The 26669-nt window shown below is 45.9% G+C and overlaps 1 pseudogene; it reads left to right on the top strand.

The window, feature by feature from the left end:
• LOC115777921 (diacylglycerol kinase zeta-like) overlaps nt 1-26669 on the top strand; it is a 55278-nt pseudogene that overhangs the window by 13696 nt on the left and 14913 nt on the right.

Here is a 26669-nt window from a genome sequence, read left to right as displayed (position 1 = left end):
TAACATCATAAATTCATCGTATATCAAACTGCTGTAGCTCATGGAGTCAGTCCTACTGGCTGCAGTGAGAGTTGTGAAGTTTACTGTTAGCACAAACATCAGTCAGCATCAGTCTGGGGCTTGTGACGGCAGTTTGCTGCAGTGCTGTGTGACTTTCATTAAAATGGGTAGAAATAGTTGTGTTTTTTATCTTGAATTATAAAAAGTGGGGGCAAACACGCCCCTCTTCCAGCTCTCTCAAATCTGTTGCTGTAATTAAATGAACGTCTGGCTTCAGATGATGTAACCTGCAGGCTGATGCAGCGACTGACAGCAGTGTTCATGCTGAAGAGGGAAGAAAAGTGCTCCGTGATTGAAAGGTGGAGACGAGGCGTGAAGGTCAACGGGCTCGTTTCCCCCGCCCTGCGTCTCAGTCGTTTACTGCTGCCGCTCACAGAAAGCAGGCCTCTCATTTCCACACAGCTCAGCAGTGACCGTGCAGAGGGAAGGCTCTGCTCTCATCCTCATTAGACACAATTACAGTCAGTGGGCTCTGCAAGCGCAGTGTTATCTATGACCACAGGGTGGCGCTGTCACCTTTCAAACTGTTAGAAACGGCATGTTTCATAACAGTGTTTAAACTGTTAATAATGCTGAAAAAGTCTCTGTGTTTCATTTGCAGAGTCTGTGTATGATTGCAGGCTGAGCTGAGCCCATGGTGGTTATATATATGTATACATACATGTTTCATTACTTATTAAGAGCTCGTTCCTTCATTCCTTTTATTTTCCTCATATCTCCAGCCTGTTTTGGTTCTCGGTAATTACCGTCATTGTGATAGGTCGTTGTTTGCTTGCAGAAGTTCTCGGTTGTTTTCTCATTATGCAAATCCATCAGTGCTCTGAGCTCGTAGATGTTTCACACTCGGGGAGGTGGTTAAAAAAAGCAAAGAGATTTCATACCCAAAGGCACAGCGTATCATCTCGCTGCCTCTCCTGTCAGTGTGGCTCTGTGTCCCACTCTGAGCACAGGCAAGAGAGACTGTTTAATAAAGCTTCAGAGGATATTTAGTAACTACAGTGAACTACCATCAACAAGCTGAAAACGAGCCCACTGCTGGCTGGATGTTTAATAGTTGTAAACTGTGACTGCTCATTAAGAAATGCAGTCAAATCAAATAAAAGTTTCTCCTGCCTCCAAAGCGCTGGGAAAGCTGTAACTGCTGCAGTACTACAGTACTTCAAAGCAGTACCTCTGAAAAGTGTTGAGCTGATGGAGAGGTGGCGGTAAACAGCGCAGGAGCTGGAATCTGACAGGCGTTTTTCTCTTTGTCTGGAAGCTTCACAGCGTCTCTGGAACATAATCACTGCTTCTGCCTGCTGTGTGCGCGCCTGCTGTGCAGAGGTCAGCCTGCTCTGCCTGCCTGCCTGTGAGAGCGCTGCCGCGGTGGCTGTTTGAAGGTGCGCTGGGCTAATAGAGTGATGCGCTCGCTGCTCCACCACAAATATTTTCAGAGAAGTCAGTTAGTAAAAAAGTAAACAAGGCGCACTTTAGTTGAATCCATCAGGCTCCTGTCAGTGAAGCAGCTGCAGTCTTTGTCTCCCTCGCTGAGGTATTTAGCATCAGTGTGTGTGTTTGTGTGGGTTCGAGGGCTCTTCACGCGCTCTGAAGGCTCTCCAGCACACGGAGCCGTGTGATGTTCAGCCAGCAGCGCTGTGCTGCTGCAGCGGGCTGCCGGCCGGGCCGCCTCATGGGGCAGCTTTTTTGTTTCAGCATCAGCTTTCTGATGGCGAGCCAGCTCGGTCAGGCTTATTGATCAAACTAAAGTTACTGATGCTGTTCTGAACTTGGCCCTGCATGAAAACACTACATGTGGAGCTGCCCAGTATGTTGGAATGGTGCAGCGCCACAGCACCACCTGTGTCACACAGCGGGTGTATGTATGTCATGTTCATTCTGTTGGTGTGGTCTTACAGAGGGGGCAGCAGGACTGTCGCGCACACTGAACATCACACAGGCTCGTGTGTGTCCTTTCATTTAGCTGTTTATCCACAGCTGTCCCAAACAAGGAGCGCTCTGGTCTCCAAACCTTCAGGGAGGTGGAGGTTTGAGGAACGGCTCGGGATATGCAGTCAGGAGGATTTTAATTGCAATATGGCATTCCTTTAGACACCAAGAATTCCAGGGGGAATATCTGGAATAATTAGGAGAACATTGCCTTCAGGACTGATTGGAGTACCTCGGGGCGTATTTAGGACTTGAGTTATGTAATACTTGTTGTGGTTTATGCTTACAAAATGTGAGCAGGCTGATCTGAAAGCGTATGCTGTCATGGATGCAGACCCTGGAGCAGACATGGATGATGTAGTGTAGACAAAAAGGAGACACACATGAGGAAAGTTGTTAAATTTAAAAGTGTAGCATTAGTGTAGGGCTTGTTAGAGGCTTCGTCTGAAACTTAGAGACCCAGCAGAAGGTCTGACAGCTTTTTCATGGGTACAGCCCACAAACTCACCTCTGCTGCTCAACCCACCTCTGCATCAGCCCCAGCTAAATGACCAGAATGAAACTCCCAGGGTCCTGAGGGCTGCACACGAGTGCCACTGTGTAAGTAGATATCAAAGTGCTGCTGGATAATTGTCTTGTTCCTCTGTATCTCCAGCCATTCCTCTGGGACTGATCGTGGTTCCCGGTGACAGCGACTTAGAGACCTGCAGAGAACACATCCAGCGTTTGCAGGAGGTAAGGAGGAGACACGGATGTAGACACGAAAGGTTGTTCTGTGTCACTGAGTACGCAGGAGCATGCAGTGACACCAATCACGATGGAGAGAAGCAGGAACCTTTTTAAAAGTTGGAACAAAGCTAATTAAGCTGTGTGTGTGTGTGTGTGTGTGTGTGTGTGTGTGTGTGTGTGTGTGTGTGTGTGTGTGTGTGTGTGTGTGTGTACACTTCTTCTGGACCACTCTCCTTCTACTTCTCCGTGCTCTTATCTCTGCCTGCAGGACTTCTGCTCTGTTCCTCTCAGATGTGTAGGACTGCAGGTTGGTAGTTGAATGCTGTGCTGTGTGTTCTCCCCTTGTTTGGCTCAGAGGCACATGGGAAACTAAAGCTTGCTGCAACACTTTGACATTCTGTGTTTCATCGGCAGCTCGTCGACTATCACACAGACTCACACAGACTCACAGTGAGGGTAACGGTCACTCAAAGTAATCAAACATAAGCAGTGAAAAGTACGTTTGGTGTTCAGAAATGTAGAAAATGAAGCTGACTCAAATATCTGAGTCGTCCTGTTGTTCATGTTTAGAGTTCAGATTTACTGACATTTCTATTAGAATAGAAAAACAGTAGATGCTGCAGAGGCTCTGCTCGCTCTAACAGAGGATGTACTCAGTAACACCGTGAGTTATCACGTGGCATCAGGACAAGAGGAATGAGTTTGAAGTTCATCAGTTTAAAAATGAAGGCTCCATTTTTGAGTCCTGTGGTGAGACTGTGTGTGTGTGTGTGTGTGTGTGTGTGTGTGTGTGTGTGTGTGTGTGTGTGTGTGTGTGTGTGTGTGTGTGTGTGTGTGTGTGTGTAGAAGGTGAGGTACACAACTTTTAACTAACAGACACAATCGAGCGAATCACAGCCTCTAAAAAAAAAAAGGCAGATAGTTGAGACAGGAACTTTGAATCAGAGCAGCTAGCCACTCTATACACACACACACACACACACACACACACACACACACACACACACACACACACACACACACACACACGTGCACTCACAGGAGCCCCATCGGTTCCTGCTGCTCATGCCTCTGCAGCAGAGCACACCGGCCTCACACACCGCGATCAATACAGCAACATGTGTTTGAACTGAGCTCCTCAGGTGTGTGAGTGGAGCTGGAGCTAAGGCCTGCTGACTAACAGCTGAGAGCACCCATCAGGTCAGGGCTATAAATACTCCTCCAGCACCTACAACACAGACACAAGCAGGAGAAGATAGCATGCTGCTGATTTCATACATATCTGTCACAGTTTACAGTCTTGTCCACATGGTATGTGTGTTCAGGTGCTTCACACACACGCATGCACACCACGCTGAAGCCTCTGAGTCTTGCAGAATCTGCCCGAGCACGCTGCTGCATTTTCCTCCGTGCAGCTCCGCTGTCAGCTCAGCGAGGATGGAAAAGTGCCTTTAGACCTTTGTCCTGTGTGTCCGGGGCTAAATATCACACGAGCATGAGGACCGTCCATTATGGTTACATAATGTGCACATAGTTTCTATGGAAACCTGCTGTATGTGTGAAAGAGCAGACCAGAGGGCTTAGAAGCATTCCTGCCTCCTCTGAGGATCCCGGTCCCAGCTCCGCTCTGCACGTTTACAATAAAGCCAAACAACAACAAGCAGGTATCACTGTCACGCAGCGATGCAGTGTGTTGCCTGTGTTATTACATAAAGTGAGACTTTATGCTGTGTGACGGGCACATGAACCCCCCTCCTGTAAACTTAGCCCTTGTGTCAGCTTTGATATTTTAGTGGCAGCACAAAAAGTGCAGGATGAGCACAACAGATTTCATTTTAATGAGGCAGCATAAAGTGAGGAGTTATTGTGGTAAAAAGGAGGTCTGAAAACCGTGTGTGCGCGTCCTCATCAGCGTCTCAGCTCGTCTGAGAGGGAGATTGTGTTACACAGGTGTTCCAGTCACATCTGTGGTTAATAGGCAGCCTGAGGTGTCTGCACAGTGCTGTCTCCCTCTCTCTGCTGCTCTCTCAAGCAAAACATACGGTTGGACTAACCCGGCTTGATAAATCTGTCTCCGTGCAGGGTTCCTCCATGATCTTTGAATGACTGTTTAAATGAAACCGATCACATTTATCCCTGTTAGCCGAGATCGATGCTCTCTGATCCTTCCACTGTGGGAAGCTGTGACTTCTTCACGTGCTCGTTCAGGCCAAACGGAGGCGTTAGATAGAGGCTGTGGTGGAGCCATCTGCATTACTGTTGTTGTCACAGTCAGTGCTGGCCTTATCGCCACTTCCACTTAAATAAGATTGACTCAATTGGGGCATCCAGAGAAAATCCCCTTTAAGAAAATGCACTTTTCATCTCGTTTCAGAAATGACTGAAGTGGCTCGCAATCACAGGCGTTTCCCAACTCCACACAACAACCGGCTCACTTCCTGTTTCTCACAGACACCTCTAAGCTCAGTGATGAGCCCTGATAACAAGAACTAATTGATGCTCGCTAATCTGTGATCCTCCGCTGCTTTCTGAGCCCAGCATGGCCACAGTGTTGTCAGCAGCTGATGTGGAGCCGTGGCTTTTACAAAGATCACTGCAGCATCATATATGGAGACCAGAGCAGGGTTTCACTCTGTCCTCACATGACTGTGTAAGCCAGCTGCAAACAGCTGGGCTTTCACTTCCATCCACACAGCTCTGCTGTTCCCAAACTTTCCTCTTGATGGGCCTCAGTCTCCGTGAAACCCCGACGCTGTCAGAGGATCCTGTACCACCTCTGATCTGTTTATCTACCCTCCAGTCCAACCCAATCGGAGCAAAGAGGAACTAACGACCTCACCTCGAGGTGACGCGCCGCACCTGAGCACAATCCTGATGTTCCTGATGTTCCGAGATAAAGACGATTAGGTTCCCCATGTGTCTCAGTGTTCTGCATGCTGCGTGGCTCTGAGTGTGACCTCGTTTGTTTCTGCATGCACTGGTGATATGTTCGGTGATTGTGTGGCATCAGTGTGCATCTGTGTGCTGTTGTTGGTGTGCAGCAGTGAGGTGGTTAGTCTGTTGTATTGTGACCTTTTAGGAGGTGTGTTGAGTTTGTCTGTAATGCTCAGAAACAGCATCTCAGCCATTCTGATTCTCTCTGCTCACCTCATTCATCACTTCAATAGGAAAATGAGCCGGTCCAGCTGTGATGTGAGAGCTGTGTTTCTGGTTGTGTTTGGGATATTGAGGATTGTTTATTCATTAAAGCCTGAGTTATTGAGGAGACGCTCATCAGAAACCCTCGTCTGAATTCCTTTAGGAACGTTTGCTGTTGTTGAGACTGATCTCTGAACGTGACACACAGACTGTCGTCTCACTGTTTCTTTAGCTGTCACTAATAAAGATATACACACCCCCCCATCAGCACACACACGGCTGGATGGAGTTCATGCAGTCAGCTGATCTCACAGCCTGATGCCTCCTCAGCCAGTCTGATCACCCACCTTCTAATATGGACATGAGTGCTGCAGGCCTCCTCCCTCTGCTGTGAACCAGCAGCATCACTGGGACCAGCAGCTGTCAGGCTTTTCCACTCTCATAGAAGCAGCAGATGAGCTGTCAGACACACGGACGTCCCTCTGGGATCAATAAACTTCCTCTTCGTTTCCACAGTAACTTTCCCAAACTGCACTGTAACTGCATGAATCCAGAGCTTGATGATACGTTTACTGTGTGAGAAGATAAGGAGCTCACCTGCTCCGTGCTCCAGTCAGTCTCTATTAAGGGTTCTCTTTCCCCCCTCCCTGTGCCGGCTCTTTCTTTGCTGCTGGGATGCCATCCTGTCATGTTGTGTCCCTCTGATATGTGCGTTGTATGGATGTAGCTGCTGTGCTTTTACAGCATGTTAGCCAGTGCAGGCTGATGTGTGTTCAGAGGCATGCAGCTTTTCCTTTACAGCTCTACAGAAACAGATTTCAAAGTAAGAGCGCGTCACAATAATTATCCTTTATTTAAACACCGTGGTAAACACTCGGTCTCATGGTCAGTTCTAAGCAGCTGCCCAGCATTTCTGCTAAATATGAGCTGCATTGTTGGAGGAAGATGTGCAGCAGGGAGCTCTGATCACAGGTGAGGCGCACAGCTTCCTGCCAGGTAATGACAGTGAGTGCAGGGCCTTTGTATTCTTTAGAGTGCACAAAGAAAAGCGTGTACATGTCTACATGTGCTGAACACTAAAGTGCATGTAAATGCAGTCGGTGTGGGGACGGTGTGCTGTGTGGATGACGTGAACCTCTCAAAGCTGAACGTCATGTATCCACATCATCAGGAGTTCTTCCTCATTAGGCACAAACAGAGCAGCACTAACTGTAAATGCTATTTTTAACAGCCTATCCTAAGTTTGTATATGCTCCATCATTAATGGAAGAAAATTCAGGAGATGCTGTCAGACTTTGTTGCATAGCAACCAGAATAATGGAGGCCTGTTTGGTCTCCTGGTGACTGATGATGCTAACTGCTGCTGTTTGGGATGGAATGGCAGGAAAACAGCTGATTTCTACGACAGTGAACTGGAGTCGGGATCTTACTGGAGCTCTATAATCTGCACACGTGTTAAACAGCTCCATCCAGTCTGAGCTTTAATTGGAGGTTTACAGGCACGCGTACTCGATCCTGGGGGAGACCTAGAACACACTGAAGGGATCGAGTCTGAACTGGGACCACCTCAGGATCTGCCAGGACTCCTGCAGCTGGATGGATGAGCCACAGTTCAAATCCTCCCAAAAAGATCCCCTGCTTAAAGGAATTAAAGGAGCCGGTTTTAATCAGTTACTCCATCAAGTCAGTGAATCTTTGGCCTTCATCAAATTACCAACAGGTGCACTAGAGCGGTATCAATGAGACACCCCCAAACAGGAATGGTTTCACAGGTGGAGGACACTCACATTTTCCCCTCCTCATCTTTTCTGTTTTTCGCTAGTTCTGCATTTAACTAGGGTCAGAGTCACTGCTGGTAGCATGAGGCCATACCTGGACCCTACAGAGGCTGCACAGGTAGTCCAACTCCTCCAGGATGGCACATCAATACGTGCCACTGTCAGAAGGTTTGCTGTGTCTCCCAGCACAGTCTCAGAACATGGAGGAGATTCCAGGAGACAGGCAGGAACTCCAGGAGAGCTGGACAGGGCCGTAGAAGGTCCTTAAACCATCATGTCTCTGAGCAAACAATCAGAAACAGACTTCATGAAGGCGGCCTGAGGGCCTGGCATCCTCTAGTGGGCGCTGTGCTCACTGCCCGGCACTGCGGAGCCTGATTTACCATAGAACAGCAGAACTGGCAGGTGTAATGACTCACACCTTTTTTTCACACCCACCATGGCACATGTGATTGTGCACATGAACCATAGTGGGGCAATGACCACTTCCAGGGGACACCCCCACCACAGTTTAAATACCTGGGACTCTCCACCATGTGTTGTGACCTGAAGTGTTTTGGGTGGGAGGTGAAATATTGTAACAGCCGGATGGCTGTCCCTTAAATTATGGCCACCCGTGTTGTTGTTTTTTTACTCACCCACACACCCTCTGGATGCTGACCAGTGGGATGACACAGATTTGGCGCTGTAGTGTCCAACGCCGCCCATACTACTTTACTTATGGGCCAGGGCTCAGTGTAGATGGGAGAGAGCATGGAAGACGGATTGGAGTTATCCGCGACCTCGGCCAAACACACGGCAAAGTTAGCCTTCGCTAAGTGGCACCGCGAGTAGCTTAGCCTCGCGACTGGACCTTATCGGCAAGGAACAGCCAGGATCATTTGACGGGAACGACCCGGGACCTGACATTCTCCTACGTGCCGCGGTGTCGTAAGTCTCCAGCTGGTCAGACGCACTGGATTTCTTTTGTTTTTGAGCTGTTGACAGCAGCAGCTGGTATACGCTGCCTGTAGGAAGTCGGGAGTGTGCTTCCTTGTCTTGTTGTGGATGTTGTCGGAAAACCCGGAGTGGGACCTTCACAGCTTGCCTTTTTCTCTGCGATAGCACCATCCGACTTATTGTCACAACCATCCCGTGTGGATCTTCTGGAGAGAGCTGTCAATAGCACGCAACTGGATGAGTTCGGACAAAAGCAGTTACTGCACCAGCTCCAAAGTAATTCACATGTCTGTACCCCGACCTTAGGACACACTAAGGTCCTTGGCCATAAAATCTACCTTACTCATAATGTACCTATTAGGCAGAAGCCATACCGTGTATCACCGGCCAAGTTGCAGATAATCAAAGAGCATGTGGATGAGATGTTGGAGAAGGGACTCATCGAGCCTTCCACTTCTGCCTATGCTGCCCCAGTGGTTTTGGTTCTGAAAAAACGGGATCCAAAACCAAGATTCTGTGTGGATTATAGAAAGATAAATGCAGCCACACATACAGATGCCTACCCGTTACCGAACATCCAAGAAATATTGGAATCCCTGGCTGGAGCCACCATCTTCACCACCCTGGATCTAAACAGTGGCTACTGGCAAGTCGAAATGGATATGGAGAGCCGAGACAAAACTGCCTTCATCTGTCCTTTTGGCCTGTACCAGTTTAAAGTTATGCCATTTGGGCTCAAGAATGCACCGGCCACTTTCCAGTGATTGATAGAGTGCGTCTTGGGAAACCTACGAGGAACCATCTGTTTTGTGTACTTGGACGACATAATTATCTACTCACCTTCGCTGGAACAACACACAGCAGATATACAAGCAGTCCTGGATAAACTGCATGAGGCTAACCTAACGGTCAAAATGAAGAAATGTCAGTTTTGTCGTACCTCACTCGGGTTTCTGGGTCACATCGTCTCCTCTGCTGGTGTGGAAGTCGATGCTGAGAAAACCAAGGCAGTTCAGAACTTTCCTGTTCCGCAGAATATCAAGGAATTGCAGCGGTTTCTAGGGATGGCTGGCTGGTACCATCGGTTTGTGCCCAGGTTTTCCCAGATCACGGAACCACTAAACGCCCTTAAACGCAAAGGAGCTAGGTTCAGTTGGACTCCCCAGTGTCAGGCTGCTTTTGAAACTCTAAAGCAACACCTAGTTTCGCCACCCAATCTAGGTCATCCAGACTTCAGCCTCCCATTTGTTGTATATACAGATGCCAGCGACGTGGGATTGGGTGCTGTTCTGGCTCAACAGACGGGACTTGGGACGGAACAAGTCCTAGCTTTTGCCAGCCGCACCTTAAACCCGGCAGAAAGGAGCTACTCCACCACTGAGCAGGAGTGTTTGGCTGTGGTATGGGCTCTGGAAAAATGGCGGTATTACCTAGAGGGGAGGCATTTTACAGTTGTGACAGATCATTCTTCCCTCATCTGGGTATTTAAAACTCAAAAGCCCAATACAAGGCTGATCCGGTGGGCTCTCCGACTCAAAGAGTTCTTTTTCACCGTAGAATACCGAAAAGGCCGATACAATACAGTGCCAGATGCCCTGTCTAGAGCCCCAGTAGAACCTTTTCAGTCTCTCACCTGCGCTGTTGTACTGCGCTCAGGGAAGGATACCTACGAGCCCCTCCAGATCACAGATGAAGATATTTGGAAGGGACAACGAGAGGACCCAGAAATACAATGCCTCTATGACAGAATCATGGAGACCGGAGACATCATTGTGGATACCACAACCAAATTCACTGTTGTGGAAGACAAGGTCTACAGAGTATCGCAACTACCGCATAAAACAGTCTATCAGATTTACGTGCCAACCTCTCTCCGCCAGCAGTTACTCCACTACTGTCATGACCACGCCTTATCTGGCCACCTTGGAAGATACAAATCCTACAAACGGCTACAAGCTCTTGCGTATTGGCCAAAAATGAGTTTGGATATGAAGAATCATGTACAACGCTGTAGGGTGTGTCAGCTTTACAAACCAGAGACCCGGAAACCACCTGGGAAACTCCAACAAACCCTGGTAAGCAGGGCTTGGGAAATGTTAGGAGTGGATCTTATGGGACCTTTTCCTCGTAGCACACTTGGGAACGTGTATTTGATTGTGTTCGTAGATTACTATACCCGCTGGATAGAAATGTTCCCTCTTCGCAAAGCGACCGCAGAAATCATATCCCACATCTTCACTAAAGAAATACTGACTCGCTGGGGAATGCCATCCTACATTCTTTCGGACCAGGGCCCACAGTTCGTTTCCTCCGTATTTGAAGAGACTTGCAAACGTTGGAATGTGCAGCCGAAAAGAACTTCTCCCTACCATCCCCAAACTAACCTGACAGAAAGGATAAACCGCAATATTAAAACCATGGTTGCTTCTTATGTTGGTGAGAAACACAAAACCTGGGATAAATACTTACCAGAGTTCCGGTTTGCCCTCAACACTGCCATACATGAATCCACAGGCATTACCCCTGTGGAGCTCAACCTGGGACGACCTTTAAGAGGACCGCTTGACAGCTAGCTCTGTCCACACCTATGTGATCCAGACTCACCTGCATATCCTACAGCCAGACAGCTAACCGAGCTGCAGCATTTGGCAACCTATAACATGGAAAAAGCCAGGAAAAAACAAAAGCAGCATTATGATAAAAAACGGAGGGAAGCAAACTTTGCCATACATGACAGGGTTTGGCTTTGAACTCATCCCAGCTCCCGAGCAGACCTGTCTTATTCAGCCAAACTTGCCCCACGATGGAAAGGTCCGTACAGGATCACCCGGAGGATAGGACCTCTGAACTATGAGATCGTTTTGGAGGACTCCGGTGAGGACCTGCGCATCGTCAATGTGGCCCAGTTGAAGCAGTGTTACCCTACTGCGAGTGAGGTGGACAGAGAACAACAGAAGAGAGTCCTGGAGATCTTTGAGGAAGAAAGTGACGAGGAGGACTTCCTAGGATTCTCAGACTCTCAGCTTGGGACTTGATTAAGCCTCCATAGGTTCCGGCTTTTTTCAGGGGGGAAGGAGTGTAACAGCCGGATGGCTGTCCCTTAAATTATGGCCACCCGTGTTGTTGTTTTTTTACTCACCCACACACCCTCTGGATGCTGACCAATGGGATGACACAGATTTGGCGCTGTAGCGTCCAACGCCGCCCATACTACTTTACTTATGGGCCAGGGCTCAGTGTAGATGGGAGAGAGCATGGAAGACGGATTGGAGTTATCCGCGACCTCGGCCAAACACACGGCAAAGTTAGCCTTTGCTAAGTGGCACCGCGAGTAGCTTAGCCTCGTGACTGGACCTTATCGGCGAGGAACAGCCAGGATCATTTGACGGGAACGACCCGGGACCTGACATTGTCCTACGTGCCACGGTGTCGTAAGTCTCCAGCTGGTCAGACGCACTGGATTTCTTTTGTTTTTGAGCTGTTGACAGCAGCAGCTGGTATACGCTGCCTGTAGGAAGTCGGGAGTGTGCTTCCTTGTCTTGTTGTGGATGTTGTCGGAAAACCCGGAGTGGGATCTTTCTTTGCCTTTTGTTGCATCCGTTTCTGAACTGAACTGAACTAAGGGATAACCGGGAGTGGATTTGGTTTGTTTTCCTCTTTCTTTTTGCTTATGAACTAGAACTGAGTAAAACCCGGAGTGGACTTCTTTTGTTTGGTTTTCTGTTGAAATGAACTGAGAGACATTGGGGAGTACGGGTGTATTTTTGTTTTGGTTTTGTTCTTGTGAATGAATGACCTGGAGGACTCTGCTGAGCTGTGGGGCATGTGGGAACTGTTGAACTGTGTTACCTGTGCTAAATGATTTTGTGTGTTTTTTCCTGTATTTAATATACTCATTGTGTGCATAAGTACCTTTAAATGTGTTTTGTTTTATTCAGTGCTAGAGGGTGTTAAGTCACTGTGCTTTGCATCCTTTGTGAGGGTTAAGAAAAAAATAAATCTAACATGTCAGGAGAGATACCTGGCTGGCACCCCTAGACAACTGAAAACCGTCACAATATCTTCATCAAACTTAAATCCACTCAGCTTCTTTCAGCCTCCAGATGTATTTGTAGACATGTTAAAGATGATCACAGATCAATCTCATGCTTACACTGGTTTTTATTTAATTGTATTAATATTGAACTCATATGGAATCTGTATTATGTTTACTAACCGGGGGCGGGGGGATTTGGATCAGTTTAGGGCGGGGCTTCCAAACAACAGTTTAGCAGAGGGTGATCAGACGTCTGAAGGCTTTCTGTTATGAAATGAGGCTGTGATGTGATCCTGACCTCTACAGTTATTTGATATCTTCAGTGATGGTGGGAGGGGAATGTCTGCTCCTGTCTTATCCCAAAATGGGAGACGATGGATCTTAAAAATAATTCCGAGTGAACAAAATGAGGCTGTTATTCACCCGGAGCTCCTGCATTCTTTCTGTAGAATAAGGGTTAAGTGGTAGAAAGTGAAGAAGACTCAGGCGAGTTCAGCTTTTTAGACGTGTTTGTAGTGTTCCAGCCTGCGGGCATTTTCCTGAGCTCGACGCTCCTGAACATGACAGCAGGATTAGGCGAGGAGAGCCGAGCGGAGCAGCAGAGGTGTTTCCTGCAGTCGACCTTTCTGGAACTGTTTGAAGGGAAAACGCTCGAGCTCGTTCTCCTCGTCTCTGCTCCTGGAAGTTTTATTTCAGCGGTGCTGACTCAGACGGCTCGCTGAGTGATGGTGTTGAATTGTTGTTAAAGATTTAGCTTTCCTCTGACTGGAGCTGCACCTTTCACTGACACTGTCCAGTGTGTGTGGACTTGTGGACACGTGGACTCTGAGCAGCACATGCAGCCGGGTCACCCAGTCTGTGATACAGCTCCTAACAGGAAAACTGCCACATTTGAACTCTTTACTGTTAGTTTTTGTGATGAGCCTCAAAAATCGGGGGCATTTTCTGTGGAGCTAGAGAACCATTTAAGCTGTCATTCAGATTTTTAGGCCAAATACTTCCTACCATGGTGTCAGGAATCTGATCTCAGACGTATAGCTGAGAGCGTGAAAATGATAGAATGACATATTTGAAGCATGTAGAAAAAACTGCTTCAAAGACTCGATACAATGAAACTTCAAATCACACGAATGCCTCAAAGATACCAGAGCTTGAAAAGGGGATCATTACTGTGACAGTGCTTTGGTTTGATGCTGGTGTGGCAGAATGTGCTAAAATCAGTTTGAATATATTTCTGAGGGCAGCCAAATGTAATTTATCAGGCTTCATATTTTTAAATAGTGTCAGTCATAATTAAATTAAGCAACATTCACCTGTGCGCTTGTGTTCATCTTTAATTTGAAAGCTTTAATGTTCAAATAAAACCTTTAAAAGAATAAAATAGAAGGTGTTTGTGTTGATCTGGAGGAGTCAGTCTGAATCCGCAGGTTCATAATTAATAATAATGCAGAGCAGGCTGAAACCATCCACCATCATACAGCCAGAATCCAGCCGGACCTTCTCCTCCTCGACCCTCTTCAGTCTGTCAGCTGATCCACAGAGCCGGCTCACCCCAGCGATCAGCGACACGTCCACACCGATCACACAATCACACCGATCACACTGATCACACCGATCACTGCTCATCGTTTAAAGCTATGCTTTAGACAAAGAATCTGCAATCAGACACTGATGGGAGGATTACTAAGAGCTCCAGAATAAATACTTGTTGCTAACTGGCCATAAATGCAGGTTATTAATTTGCCCTACCTGGGAATCACAGTATGATCTCTAACGTACCCTAAACCTTAAAGTGTGGATGAAGGATCTGCTGCAGATCCAAAGTGCACACAGAGAGCAGACTAACAGCACGTCCTCAGACACATGCAGCAGCTTTGAGAAGGCAAACTTAATAATAACTGTTTGTTTGGCAGTCACAAAGATTTGGAGTGAAAAATAATGACTGAATGCCAGTTTTGGGGCATTTCATGGTGGATCAGTGGACAGGCCCTTTGGTGTGGAGATCTTAGGTGTCTGACAGCGCTGCACGGGGGCACCAGTTCACACGTCCGCAGACTCACACCATTTAGCTGTGTGCAAACAGAGAACAAGCTTTTAAAGTTCAGTGTAAACTAAGAGGACACAGCAGAGTCTCAGTAATACGCTGTCTGTGTTTTGATCTTCCTGCTGCAGCATTCTAAACTAATTGGAGACTGGATGTAAAAACGCCTGAGTGATATCAACATACAGAAAGTTTCAGTAATGAGGCTATTTAAAGAAGTGGCAACTTTCCTCTAAGTTTTTGGCATAATGTGACTGTAAAGGAAAATTCCACTTTTTTCTGAGCCGCAGCACACCTACTCAGAGGCAGCGAGGAGACGCGTCTTATCCTGAACTTTGTCCTGATTTCTGTTGATTGCACGCTCAAATCTATTTTAGTCCATCCTGGCATCATTTACAGGGTATTATTTTACTGTACTTGCTTCTTTTATGATATGTGACAGCTGTTTTTGTTTTTTTCATTGCCAAAGTTTATCAGCAATCTTAGGGTTGTCAGTGGTGGGTGTGGGTGGTGTGTGAGTGGATACATCTCTCATCTGATGAAAGAGTCCTGCAAACACATCCCTGCACTACTACATGTGAGTGAGAGTGAAGGAATCTCTGAATTCATCCATCCATGGAGGCCCTGGTGGGCGGTGACTCCATCAGCAGTTGTTACATTTGTGCGTGTGCAGTGTGTGTCTGTCTGTGTGCAGTGTGTGTGTGCAGGTTCTGTCAGCCGGGTCGTGGCAGTCTTGAAAAGAGAGTTGGGGTTAGTTTGTAGCTGTGCAGGGGGGGGAGTGCTCAGACCTCTGCGTCAGAGATTCAGCCTCTCCACAAACACACAACATAGAGGAGCTCAGCTGGACACCTGCATCTAAGGGTCAAAGGTCACTCTTTGAGGATGCCAGTGTCCACAGTTTGGATTGGGAAGGCAGATGGTTTGAAAGAGGAGGAGCTGTGACCCTCACTGAACAGAGGAGGTGGATCACAGCAGCTGTCAGCCCCCCGCAGTCCTGAGATCCCTCCCAGACACCTCAACCTCCACCCACACCTCATAGGTCACATGATAGGCAAGGTCTCACAGTGCTTTCACCCTTAATGACCCCTGCCTTTGGCTCATGTGATGACTCATATGATCAGTAGGACCGCCTCCAAAGGGAGCAGCCCAGGTGAGGGTTTAAACACCTGAGGCTCTCCACCTTTGCTTTTAGAGCTGAAGCTTCTCCACAAACTTAAATAATTTTGGGTGAAGCAAAGAGCCAAGACTGCCCAAAAAAAACAATCTTAATGGACATGTTGTGCTTTGTCGATGTTCACCACCAACACAAGTGGAATCCTCCCACCAGCTTTGTCCACTGTGTGTAATCATGTTTGTGTGTCTGTCATTCAGGAGGAGGCCGCTGAGCCAAAGAGTCTTTCCTCACAGAGGCTGTCTCCAAAGTGGTGTTTCCTTGACTGTAAGTATTGTTTGCAAGAGCTTCAGTATCACCAAAAGTTTCCATGTGTTTGACAATGATCGTGAACAAAGAGCAAAGCCTCACAGTGAGGTTCTGTTCATGGTTAAATGGATCTGATGCAGGAAAAAGAAACTTTAAACTACGGCTGTGCTCTGTTCACATGTGAACATGACCACACATCAATACATGTGTATTGATGTGTGGTCATCTTCAAGCAGCCTGTTACATAACGATCACTGAGAAACGTCATACTCAGTAGTTAAATGTTAAATAGCAAACACACATGAACCAAAGAAAGTGATTACATCTGAAACTTCAACCTAGATCACAGCAGACACCTGCGGGCCGCACCTGTGGGCGGGCCGCACCTGTGGGCGGGCCGCACCTGCGGGCGGGCCGCACCCGGGGCAGCCTGGAAAGCTCCGGGTCCTCCGTGAGGTTCTGTAATTGGACTGCATGAAAATGTATTTTAACATTAGAGCATGGTTATTACATAATCTTGAGGGCGTGGTGGTGCAGTGGTTAGCACCTTTTCTGGGTGGAGTCTCACCTGTGCCTGCATGGTTTCCTTTATGAATTTCCAAATATTAGAAACGGGCTCTGTGTTGAACCTGGTTCCTAACATGTTTGTTTCATGCTGTGTTTACTTGGTGCTTCATCAAACTGCCTCACAGCAGCTCATGGAAAGACAAACAAATAGTGTCTTATTAAAGGATTAAAGGATACGTTAACTGTGTTGAATATGAAGTAATTATTATCTCTAATAATAATCTAATTTAATCATCTAATAATGTGGGGAAAAATATCTCAACTTGGCTCTGTTGGTTGTTGCATCACCAAAATGTAACCATTAATGACTTCATCAAAGGCCGCCATGCTTCACTCTGAGGTTTATTATTATTATTATTATTATATTAATAATGTCTGTCTGAACCTGCACTGAGCTGCTTTAGAGTTTTAGTTTTTTTTTATCATTTTTGTGGAGTTCAGATGTTTTGTCAGAACGTTGCTCCCTGCAGTGTTATCATGTATGACCAGCCCAGCACTGCCACAGCTCTCCAACAGGTCTGTGTGCAGAGAGCAGCTCCCGCTTTCTGCTCAGTGTCATCAATATTTATCTCTCAGAGCAACTTCCCAGAAATATCACACAGAGGCCAGGCTCTCTCTCTCACACACACACACACACACTGGGGAGTGTCCTGGTGGAATTTCACAGAGTACTGATTATAAAGATGAGATGATCAGAGACTCTAACAGTGATCACATGATAATTCAATTCAATTCAATTTTATTTATATAGCGCCAAATCACAACAAACTGTCGCCTCAAGGCGCTTTGTATTGTGGGTAATGACCCTACAATAATACAGAGAAAACCCAACAGTCAAAACGACCCCCTATGAGCAGCACTTGGCGACAGTGGAAAGGAAAAACTCCCTTTAACAGGAAGAAACCTCCAGCAGAACCAGGCTCAGGGAGGGGGGGTCATCTGCTGTGACCGGTTGGGCTGAGGGGAGAGAAAAAAGACATGCTGTGGAAGAGAGCCAGAGATTAATATCAATTAATGATTAAATGCAGAGTGGAGTATAAACAAAGTAAATAAGGTGAATGAGAAACAGTGCATTATGTGAACCCCCCAGCAGACTAGGCCTATAGCAGCATAACTAAGGGAGGGTTCAGGGTCACCTGATCCAGCCCTAACTATAAGCTTTATCATAAAGGAAAGTTTTAAGCCTAATCTTAAAAATAGAGAGGGTGTCTGTCTCCTGAATCCAAGCTGGAAGCTGGTTCCACAGAAGAGGGGCCTGAAAGCTGAAGGCTCTGCCTCCCATTCTACTCTTAAGTATCCGAGGAACCACAAGTAAGCCAGCAGTCTGAGAGCGAAGTGCTCTGTTGGGGTGATATGGTACTATGAGGTCTTTGAGATAAGATGGTGCCTGATTATTCAAGACCTTGTATGTGAGGAGAAGAATTTTAAATTCTATTCTAGATTTAACAGGGAGCCAATGAAGAGAAGCCAATATGGGATGCTCTCTCTTTCTAGTCCCTGTCAGTACTCTAGCTGCAGCATTTTGGATCAGCTGAAGGCTTTTCAGAAAGCTTTTAGGACAGCCTGATAATAATGAATTACAATAATCCAGCCTAGAAGTAATAAATGCATGAATTAGCTTTTCAGCATCACTCTGAGAAAGGATGTTTCTAATTTTAGAAATATTGCACAAATGCAAAAAAGCGGTCCTACATATTTGTTTAATATGTGCATTGAAGGACATATCCTGGTCAAAAATGACTCCAAGATTTCTCACAGTGTTACTGGAGGCCAAAGTAATGCCATCCAGAGTAAGTATCTGGTTAGACACCATGTTTCTAAGATTTGTGGGGCCGAGAACAAGAACTTCAGTTTGATCTGAATTTAGAAGCAGGAAATTAGAGGTCATCCAGGCCTTAATGTCTTTAAGACATTCCTGCAGTTTAACTAATTGATGTGTGTCATCTGGCTTCATTGATAGGTAAAGCTGAGTATCATCTGCATAACAATGAAAATTGATGCAGTGCTTTCTGCATTAATTTTCAGTCTAAGACCGTGACGCGTTTGAAAGTAAACCTCTGACTGCTTTCAGTGTGAGTGAACACAAACATGTGGCTCTGTGGGCTCAGACTGCAGCAGCCTTCAGCTGCTATCAGCTCAGTATTCCTCAGGAAGGACTGGAAGGTGTGTGCAGTGTGTTCATTAGAATGATCCAGAGCAAAGCTGAGACTTTGGTTGAAGCTCACAGTTACATCACGCTGGTCATTAATTCAGCCTTCACTAAATGAATGGAAGCTCCCTGTTGCACTGGAATAAGATACAATTATTTTATAGTGTGAGGCTCATTTTTCAGTGTGGGGGCATCGTGTTCCACTGCAGGCTGTTGGTTTTTCTGCAGTAATTGGCACAGGAGGTGGGAGCTAGCATATGTGCGCTTTAACACTGTTCAAAGTCATTTGCTTTCTGACCTGAACCTTAATGACTGCCTGCAGCAATCTGCAAACAGAAGCTGAGTTTACAGGGCTGCACTTTGACTCTGTTACATCTCTGTGGCTGAACCTGCGTCTGTGTGTCTCTGCAGCTACAACAGCCGATCGTTTCTACAGGATAGACAGAGCACAGGTAACGTGTTCACCTTCAGGTGATGCTTTCGCCTCACAGAGACAGAGGAGGCATGCTGCTGCGTGTGCGTGTCTGCAGGCTGCACTCTCCTCATCACATCTCTGTGTTTGCATCATTTTCTTGCTCCTTATATTAACAAAGCAAGCTTAATGCTGCTGCCCTCTTTGGTTAAACCTTCAGGAACATCTCAACTATGTGTCAGAGATCTCCCAGGAAGAGATCTTCATCCTGGACCCGGAACTTGTTGTTACGACCACCGTGGGGACCTCCCCCTCAGCCATGCCTGACCTGGTTAACCCTGCCTCTAACCTGGGAAAGAGCAGGTAAATCAGACGCCTCCGCGCTGTCGCACACTCTCACAACAAGCCAAACACAACCAGCATTTTCATTTGTTCCATTCATAACAGAAAGAATCCAAATGAATCTCCAGTCGAGGAATATTATATTCCAAGCTTGAACGGAGACGGTCTTACTGCAGCTGCTTAAAGTCGTCAATAAATCAATGGTTACTTACCAGCCGGCGCACATGAGAATCATTCTTTAAAAAGCACCGAAGGCTCCATGAAAACAACAAAACTCTATTAGAGGATGATTTTGAACAGCTGCAGATGTCCTGTTAGACTGATGCTCATATCAGGTCACAGAGAACACTCAGTGGGTGTGGACATAAAACTGATTTGGGTGCGGTTTTTAGAGGAGCTTAAATGTGTTGTACTTCTTATTTATATTTTATATTATTTACTCTGAGGGCTCAAAATGCTGGAAAAATGAGGCAGATTAAAGTTCCTGTTGCTTTATTAAAATGCTAAAGTTATCATAGCATAAAATCAGCTGATCCTAGGGGTGGCCTCTTTGTTTTCTGGCTGTCTGCTGTTTCATGACTTCATACTTGGTTGGTTATCTTCAGGGACGACACCTCCAGTCAGAGCTCCAGTGATCTCTTTGCCTGCCCCCCTGCTGACTCCACCGACTCACCTTCATCCTGCGTTCCCAGGTAAACACACACAGCTGTGTGTGTGTGTGTGTGTGTGTGTGTGTGTGTGTGTGTGTGTGTGTGTGGACAGCACATTAATCTCTCCTCTCGTTTTCTCGTTATGATCATTGTCGCCGTGTTCTCAGGGACACGCGGAGGATAATCTGATCCTTAAACTCGTGTCGAGGCAGAAGCAGCAGAGAGACTGAGGATCAGTTTTAGGAGAAATCTGATGTTGTTTTCCATTTTCTTATTTTATTACTGTCAAGAAATCCTATGAAAAGAACGCTGCCAAAGGTTTTTTCATCTTCCTGACATCTGTGTTTTTGCCTGTGGGCTCAGCTTCATTGGTTTGATCTGAGGCTGAAAATAAAAGCATTTTACAAATACAGCTGCAGTCAGAGGTTTCAGCACATCCACTCACTGAAGTTTTTACATGATGGAGGAAAAAACTCCACAATATGAATATAAACAAGTCACAAAACATTTTTTTCAGCAATAGTTTTCTCCAAAGTCCATCCATCCGAGTTCCTCTCCCTGTCCACCTCTGGAGACTGGAGCTCCCAGTGTGTTCCTCAGAGTGTGAATGTTAGAGTGCTCGAGTAGAACGTCACTGTATAAGAACCAGTCCATTTACTGTTTAAGAAGGGGCTTAAATGTTGTGTGAATACCTCCAGCCATGTCACTGAGGAAGACCTCCAAACCCATCCCAGCTGTAGCTCCATGTTTTCCACATGTAGGTGACTTTAGTTCACCTTCTGCACCTTACAAAGAAACAATGGCCACCTTAAAAATGAGCATCAGTCAGAAGAAATTTGAGTTGTGTTCTGGTCTCATTTCTGTGCTTTAAATGGATTTAAACAGTCTTCTTCCTGTTGGCCCCTCTCATGTGCTTCTGTGCACAGGTGCCATGAAGGCCTGAGTACACCTGTTGAGGTGTGTCAGCTACTTGAGGTGATGTGCAGGCTGGGGCTGGTAGTTCAAATGAAGCTGTCCTCTGCAGGTGTCCTGATCCTGGGGCAGGAGTCTGTCTCACCTCAGAGTTTATGCTCTCTGGAAAACTCTCTTAATCCTGATGTGTTGTCAGATTGTGCTTGTGAATGGTCATCATAATGAAGGACCCCCAGTGCAGTGCTGATGTGTCTGTACAGTCAGAGAGTATCAGGCTTTGAGAAACGCTCGGTGCAGGGCTGTCTGGGATTGGCTGCTCTTCACAGAAACGCTCAGCAGTCATAATCACTGAACTCAGTTAAAGAAACTGAAGCAGCTGAAGAGTGATGAGTATGTAACGAGCTCTCTGAAAGCTGGAATGCTTTCTCCCGGCCTCGCTGCCGGCTTCACTGACTGACGGTCTGCACTGAGCTGCGGTGGATGGAAGAACTCGGGGATGTTTGCATATCAGAGGCTCAGCATCTGTTACAGCCACATGGTTGTGGTTCAGTGCTGCAGTGAAGATACTGTGAACTTGTTTTCACTTGTGAAGTCCCATTTTAGGCACCATATTGTTGTCTTCATTATTTATTTATTTAGTGAGGAAAATGGAAAATAGATGATCTCAGATCTGTGACAGTCGGGGTAAACGAGCCAGCTGAGTCAGTATGAGCTTTAAAACCCTCAGAAGCCCATCACCGGCCACAAACAACACGTAATGCAGCGTTCTCGCAGAGGGCTGTAGGCGTAATTGCATTTGTTATTTCTCTAAATCAGAATATCTGATTATATAAATGTCTCGCTCCAAATATAATGTGATGCTCACTCATAGTCCATCCTCGACAGAGCAGTGCACTCTCCACAGTATTTTCTGCTCATAAAGTTTTTTTATGTCGATAAAACTGCACAATACACATCAACACGTTCATACTTTAAACTACACGCACTCAGCTCTTATGAGCGATGATTATGATGGCTCGAAGATCATATTAGCTTCTGGTCTGTCACCATGAGCAGCCAATAAGAGGATATGAATGCTGTAATAATGTTTTTGTATGAGCTGGAAGCCTAGCTCAGGTCCTTTATCTGCTGCTGTGACAGTTTGTACTGAGGCTCTCCATCGATGGTGAGGTTCTCCTTCACTCTGTGTCACCGTTGCACTCGTTCTTCTAAGCAGTGCACTAGTCTTGACCTCACTGCACGTTTTTACAGTTTTATACCATATTATATGAAGTTTCTGTAGTACAGTGGGCATACTGCCTTTTGGCCATAACTTTATCATCTGAATAAGCACAAAGTGGGTGGAGCGGTGATGCAGCGGTTAGCACGGTCACTTCACTGCCAGAAGGTCCTGGCTGTGAATCCTGGCCGGGTTCTTGCTGTGTGGTCTGTATGTTCCCTCAGTGTCTCTGTGGGTTCTCTGTGGGTTCTCTCTTTACTTCCAGGTAAAGAGCCGGTCTGTTTACAGGAACATCAGCTCCAGGCTGCAGCCTGATTGATTAGCTTGTGATACCAGCTTCTGATTGGTCAGCGATGACTCATGGCCACAAATAGTACCGACTGTGACTCATCATTGAGCAATATTAAAGCCATACCTACTGCTCGGCAATACTGCTCACATGTAAACAACATGGTTGCCTTATGATTATAGTGATGCCATACATAATGCATTGATATCAGCAGATATGTAGTAATATGATGTGAAGACTTTGTAAATATGTATTATGGCTTATTGTTATAGATAAACAGAAGGACATTATGTAGTACACACTCGTGTGCTGAGTGCAGTACTTTCGGATATTTCTCCATGGAAATGTTTGAGTGTTCCAAGTACTAAAAGGTATTGATAATCAGAGTATTAATGTGACAGCATGCTTAGCATGGTTTTCATTTAGTGTTATTAATATTGAACACAGAAGGCGATCAGACGTCTGCTGACGGGTTCCTGTTATAACATGAGGCTGTGATGTTATCCTGACCTCTACATTTATCTGCTATTTTCAGTGATGGTGGGCGGAGACCCCCATCAGTGACGGGTCTTCTTAACAGACCTTCAGCAGGAGGCTTCGTTCAGAGCCCCAAACTGTTTCATCTGCATGAAGAGATGTGTTCCAGCCACAAACTTCATCAGTTATCGAACCATCATCTCAGCCAACAGTATCTCCTGTTTCTCCAGGCAGCTGAGCTGCTGTGTAAATGTAAACCATAGAATGAGAACAGGAATTAGCATAGAGAACAGAAAGAGGCAGTAAATAAAGTAACAGGTACAACATGAGTATAGGCACAGCAACACAACCTGATGATCCTCACAATGATTCCCTTTGGCTGTATATGTGTGTGTGTGTGTGTGCGTGCGCGTGTGTGTGTGTGTGTTGGCGGGTTGATTTGCAATGCTGAGTGCACTGAGTGGGAGGATGAGGAGGAGAGATGAGCTGGAGAGGCAGGGGCAGAGTGAGGGAGAGATGGGTTTGGGAGAAAGATAGTCAGGAAAACAGTGGATGGAGAGAGAAATGTAATGCATGTCAGAGCACTCGAGAGTCACACCAATCTACTGTACTTAGACACACACACACACACACGCTCTCTTACAAACAGTATAGCAGTTTGCCCACGCAGGGCCAGGGGTGAGCGTTATTCCTCCCACTACAATTACTTCTCTCTGTTCTATTTCTCTCTATCCCCCTGTGTCTCTGGCAAACACACTGAAAGACACCTACACACAAAACATTTAGTTTTTAAAATGATTTTTGACCCCACAGCTTCACTTACTGCCAGTTTGGAATCAACACTGACACAATCAGGATCGCACAATTTGGGAATTTTGGAAAAATGGTTAGAGCTGAACCCAGGAACGTTCATATTTAGTGTAGACTGATGTCACACAGGCAGAGACGGCAACAACACAAACAAAGGAAAGTGAACATTACGAATGCTTGACTTTTTCTCCTGTGACTCAGTGTGAGGGCGCGATGCACCGGAGAACTTCATTTCCCACCGTGGGGAAGGCTTTGAGCACGGAGCAGCAGCACAAACACGGAGTGGCTGCAGCAGACCTTCTTTCACAGGCTCCTGATTATAACTCGGGATCAGATTTTAAGTGCAGGTGTTACTGTGTTTCCACAGATTCAAGCAGACTGCAGAGTGCAGTACTGTAGGTGCAGCTTATGCATGCAGCGGTGTCAGAACTCCATTCTCTTCCCAACCAGCTCATCTCTGACCTGCCACCTCTGTAGAGGTTAGCTGTTAGCTTTAGGCAAGCCTTCTTTATTTAGGCTTGTGGAGAAGCTGAGAGGAGCTGATGAATGAGAGAGAGGGGAGGACAGATGGAGGATAGTCAGTGAGTCAGGAAGTGCAGAGGCTTAGGAAGGAGGAAGTGAGGAGAGCTGTGGATGAAGGTAGTCGGTCGAGGTGACATACCTGTGGAGGTATGAGATGTCTAGAAGAGAGAGGGCAGATTGTTTAACACAGTCTTGGAGCATCCCTGAGCAGGTTGACTCTGAGCTTCAAATCAGAAGTGCCTGACTCTGTGGTATAATTCACAAACGCACAGCTTAAAGCAGATAACCCGAAAGCTGGAGAGGGAATGGCGTCTCACTAAATTAGAAGATGCTCCTTTAGCCTGGAAAAAGAGTTTGTTGCTCTATAAAAAAGCCCTCCGTAAAGCTAGGACATCTTACTATTCATCATTAATTGAAGAAAATAAGAACAACCCCAGGTTTGTTTTCAGCACTGTAGCCAGGCTGACAAAGAGTCAGAGCTCTGTAGAGCCGAGTATTCCTTTCACGTTAACTAGTAGTGACTTCATGGATTTCTTTACAAATAAAATTTTAGACATTAGAGAAAAAATTATTCATAACCATCTCAAAGATTATTCTTCATGTTCGGCTGCTTTCAGCACTGCTGGTATTTGTTTAGACTCTTTTGCTCCAGTTGATCTTTCAGAGTTAACTTCAATAGTTACTTCCTCCAAACCAGCAACATGTTTGTTAGATCCCATTCCTACTAGACTGTTCAAAGAAGTCTTTCCAATTATTGATGCTTCAATCTTAAAAATGATCAATCAGTCTTTATTAGTTGGCTATGTACCACAGACCTTCAAGGTGGCTGTAATTAAACCTCTGCTTAAAAAGCCATCACTGACCCAGCTGTCTTAGCTAATTATAGGCCAATCTCCAACCTTCCTTTTCTCTCAAAGATTCTTGAAAGAGTAGTTGTAAAACAGCTAACTGATCATCTGCAGAGGAACGGTTTATTTGAAGAGTTTGTCAGGTTTCAGAATTCATCACAGTACAGAAACAGCATTAGTGAAGGTTACAAATGATCTTCTTACAGCCTCTGACAGTGGACTCATCTCTGTTCTTGTCCTGTTGGACCTCAGTGCAGCTTTGATACTGTTGACCATAACATTTTATTACAGAGATTAGAGCATACTATAGGTATTAAAGGTACTGCACTGCAGTGGTTTGAATCATATTTATCTCATAGACTCCAATTTGTTCATGTAAATGGGGAGTCTTCTTCAGACACTAAGGTTAATTATGGAGTTCCACAGGGTTCTGTGCTAGGACCAATTTTATTTACATTATACATGCTTCCCTTAGGCAGTATTATTAGAAAGCACTGCATCAATTTTCATTGTTATGCAGATGATACTCAGCTTTACCTATCAATGAAGCCAGATGACACACATCAATTAGTTAAACTGCAGGAATGTCTTAAAGACATTAAGGCCTGGATGACCTCTAATTTCCTGCTTCTAAATTCAGATAAAACTGAAGTTCTTGTTCTCGGCCCCACAAATCTTAGAAACATGGTGTCTAACCAGATACTTACTCTGGATGGCATTACTTTGGCCTCCAGTAACACTGTGAGAAATCTTGGAGTCATTTTTGACCAGGATATGTCCTTCAATGCACATATTAAACAAATATGTAGGACCGCTTTTTTGCATTTGCGCAATATTTCTAAAATTAGAAACATCCTTTCTCAGAGTGATGCTGAAAAGCTCATTCATGCATTTATTACTTCTAGGCTGGATTATTGTAATTCATTATTATCAGGCTGTCCTAAAAGCTTCCTGAAAAGCCTTCAGCTGATCCAAAATGCTGCAGCTAGAGTACTGACAGGGACTAGAAAGAGAGAGCAGATTTCTCCCATATTGGCTTCTCTTCATTGGCTCCCTGTTAAATCTAGAATAGAATTTAAAATCCTTCTCCTCACCTACAAGGTCTTGAATAATCAGGCACCATCTTATCTCAAAGACCTCATAGTCCCATATCACCCCAACAGAGCACTTCTCTCTCAGACTGCTGGCTTACTTGTGGTTCCTCGGATACTTAAGAGTAGAATGGGAGGCAGAGCCTTCAGCTTTCAGGCCCCTCTTCTGTGGAACCAGCTTCCAGCTTGGATTCAGGAGACAGACACCCTCTCTATTTTTAAGATTAGGCTTAAAACTTTCCTTTATGATCAAGCTTATAGTTAGGGCTGGATCAGGTGACCCTGAACCCTCCCTTAGTTATGCTGCTATAGGC

Source organism: Archocentrus centrarchus, unplaced genomic scaffold, assembly GCF_007364275.1.
Source record: "Archocentrus centrarchus isolate MPI-CPG fArcCen1 unplaced genomic scaffold, fArcCen1 scaffold_86_ctg1, whole genome shotgun sequence".
In the NCBI taxonomy this organism is placed as follows: domain Eukaryota; kingdom Metazoa; phylum Chordata; class Actinopteri; order Cichliformes; family Cichlidae; genus Archocentrus; species Archocentrus centrarchus.
Note: the sequence above shows the minus strand (reverse complement) of the source record. Positions and strands in the feature narration are given on the sequence as shown.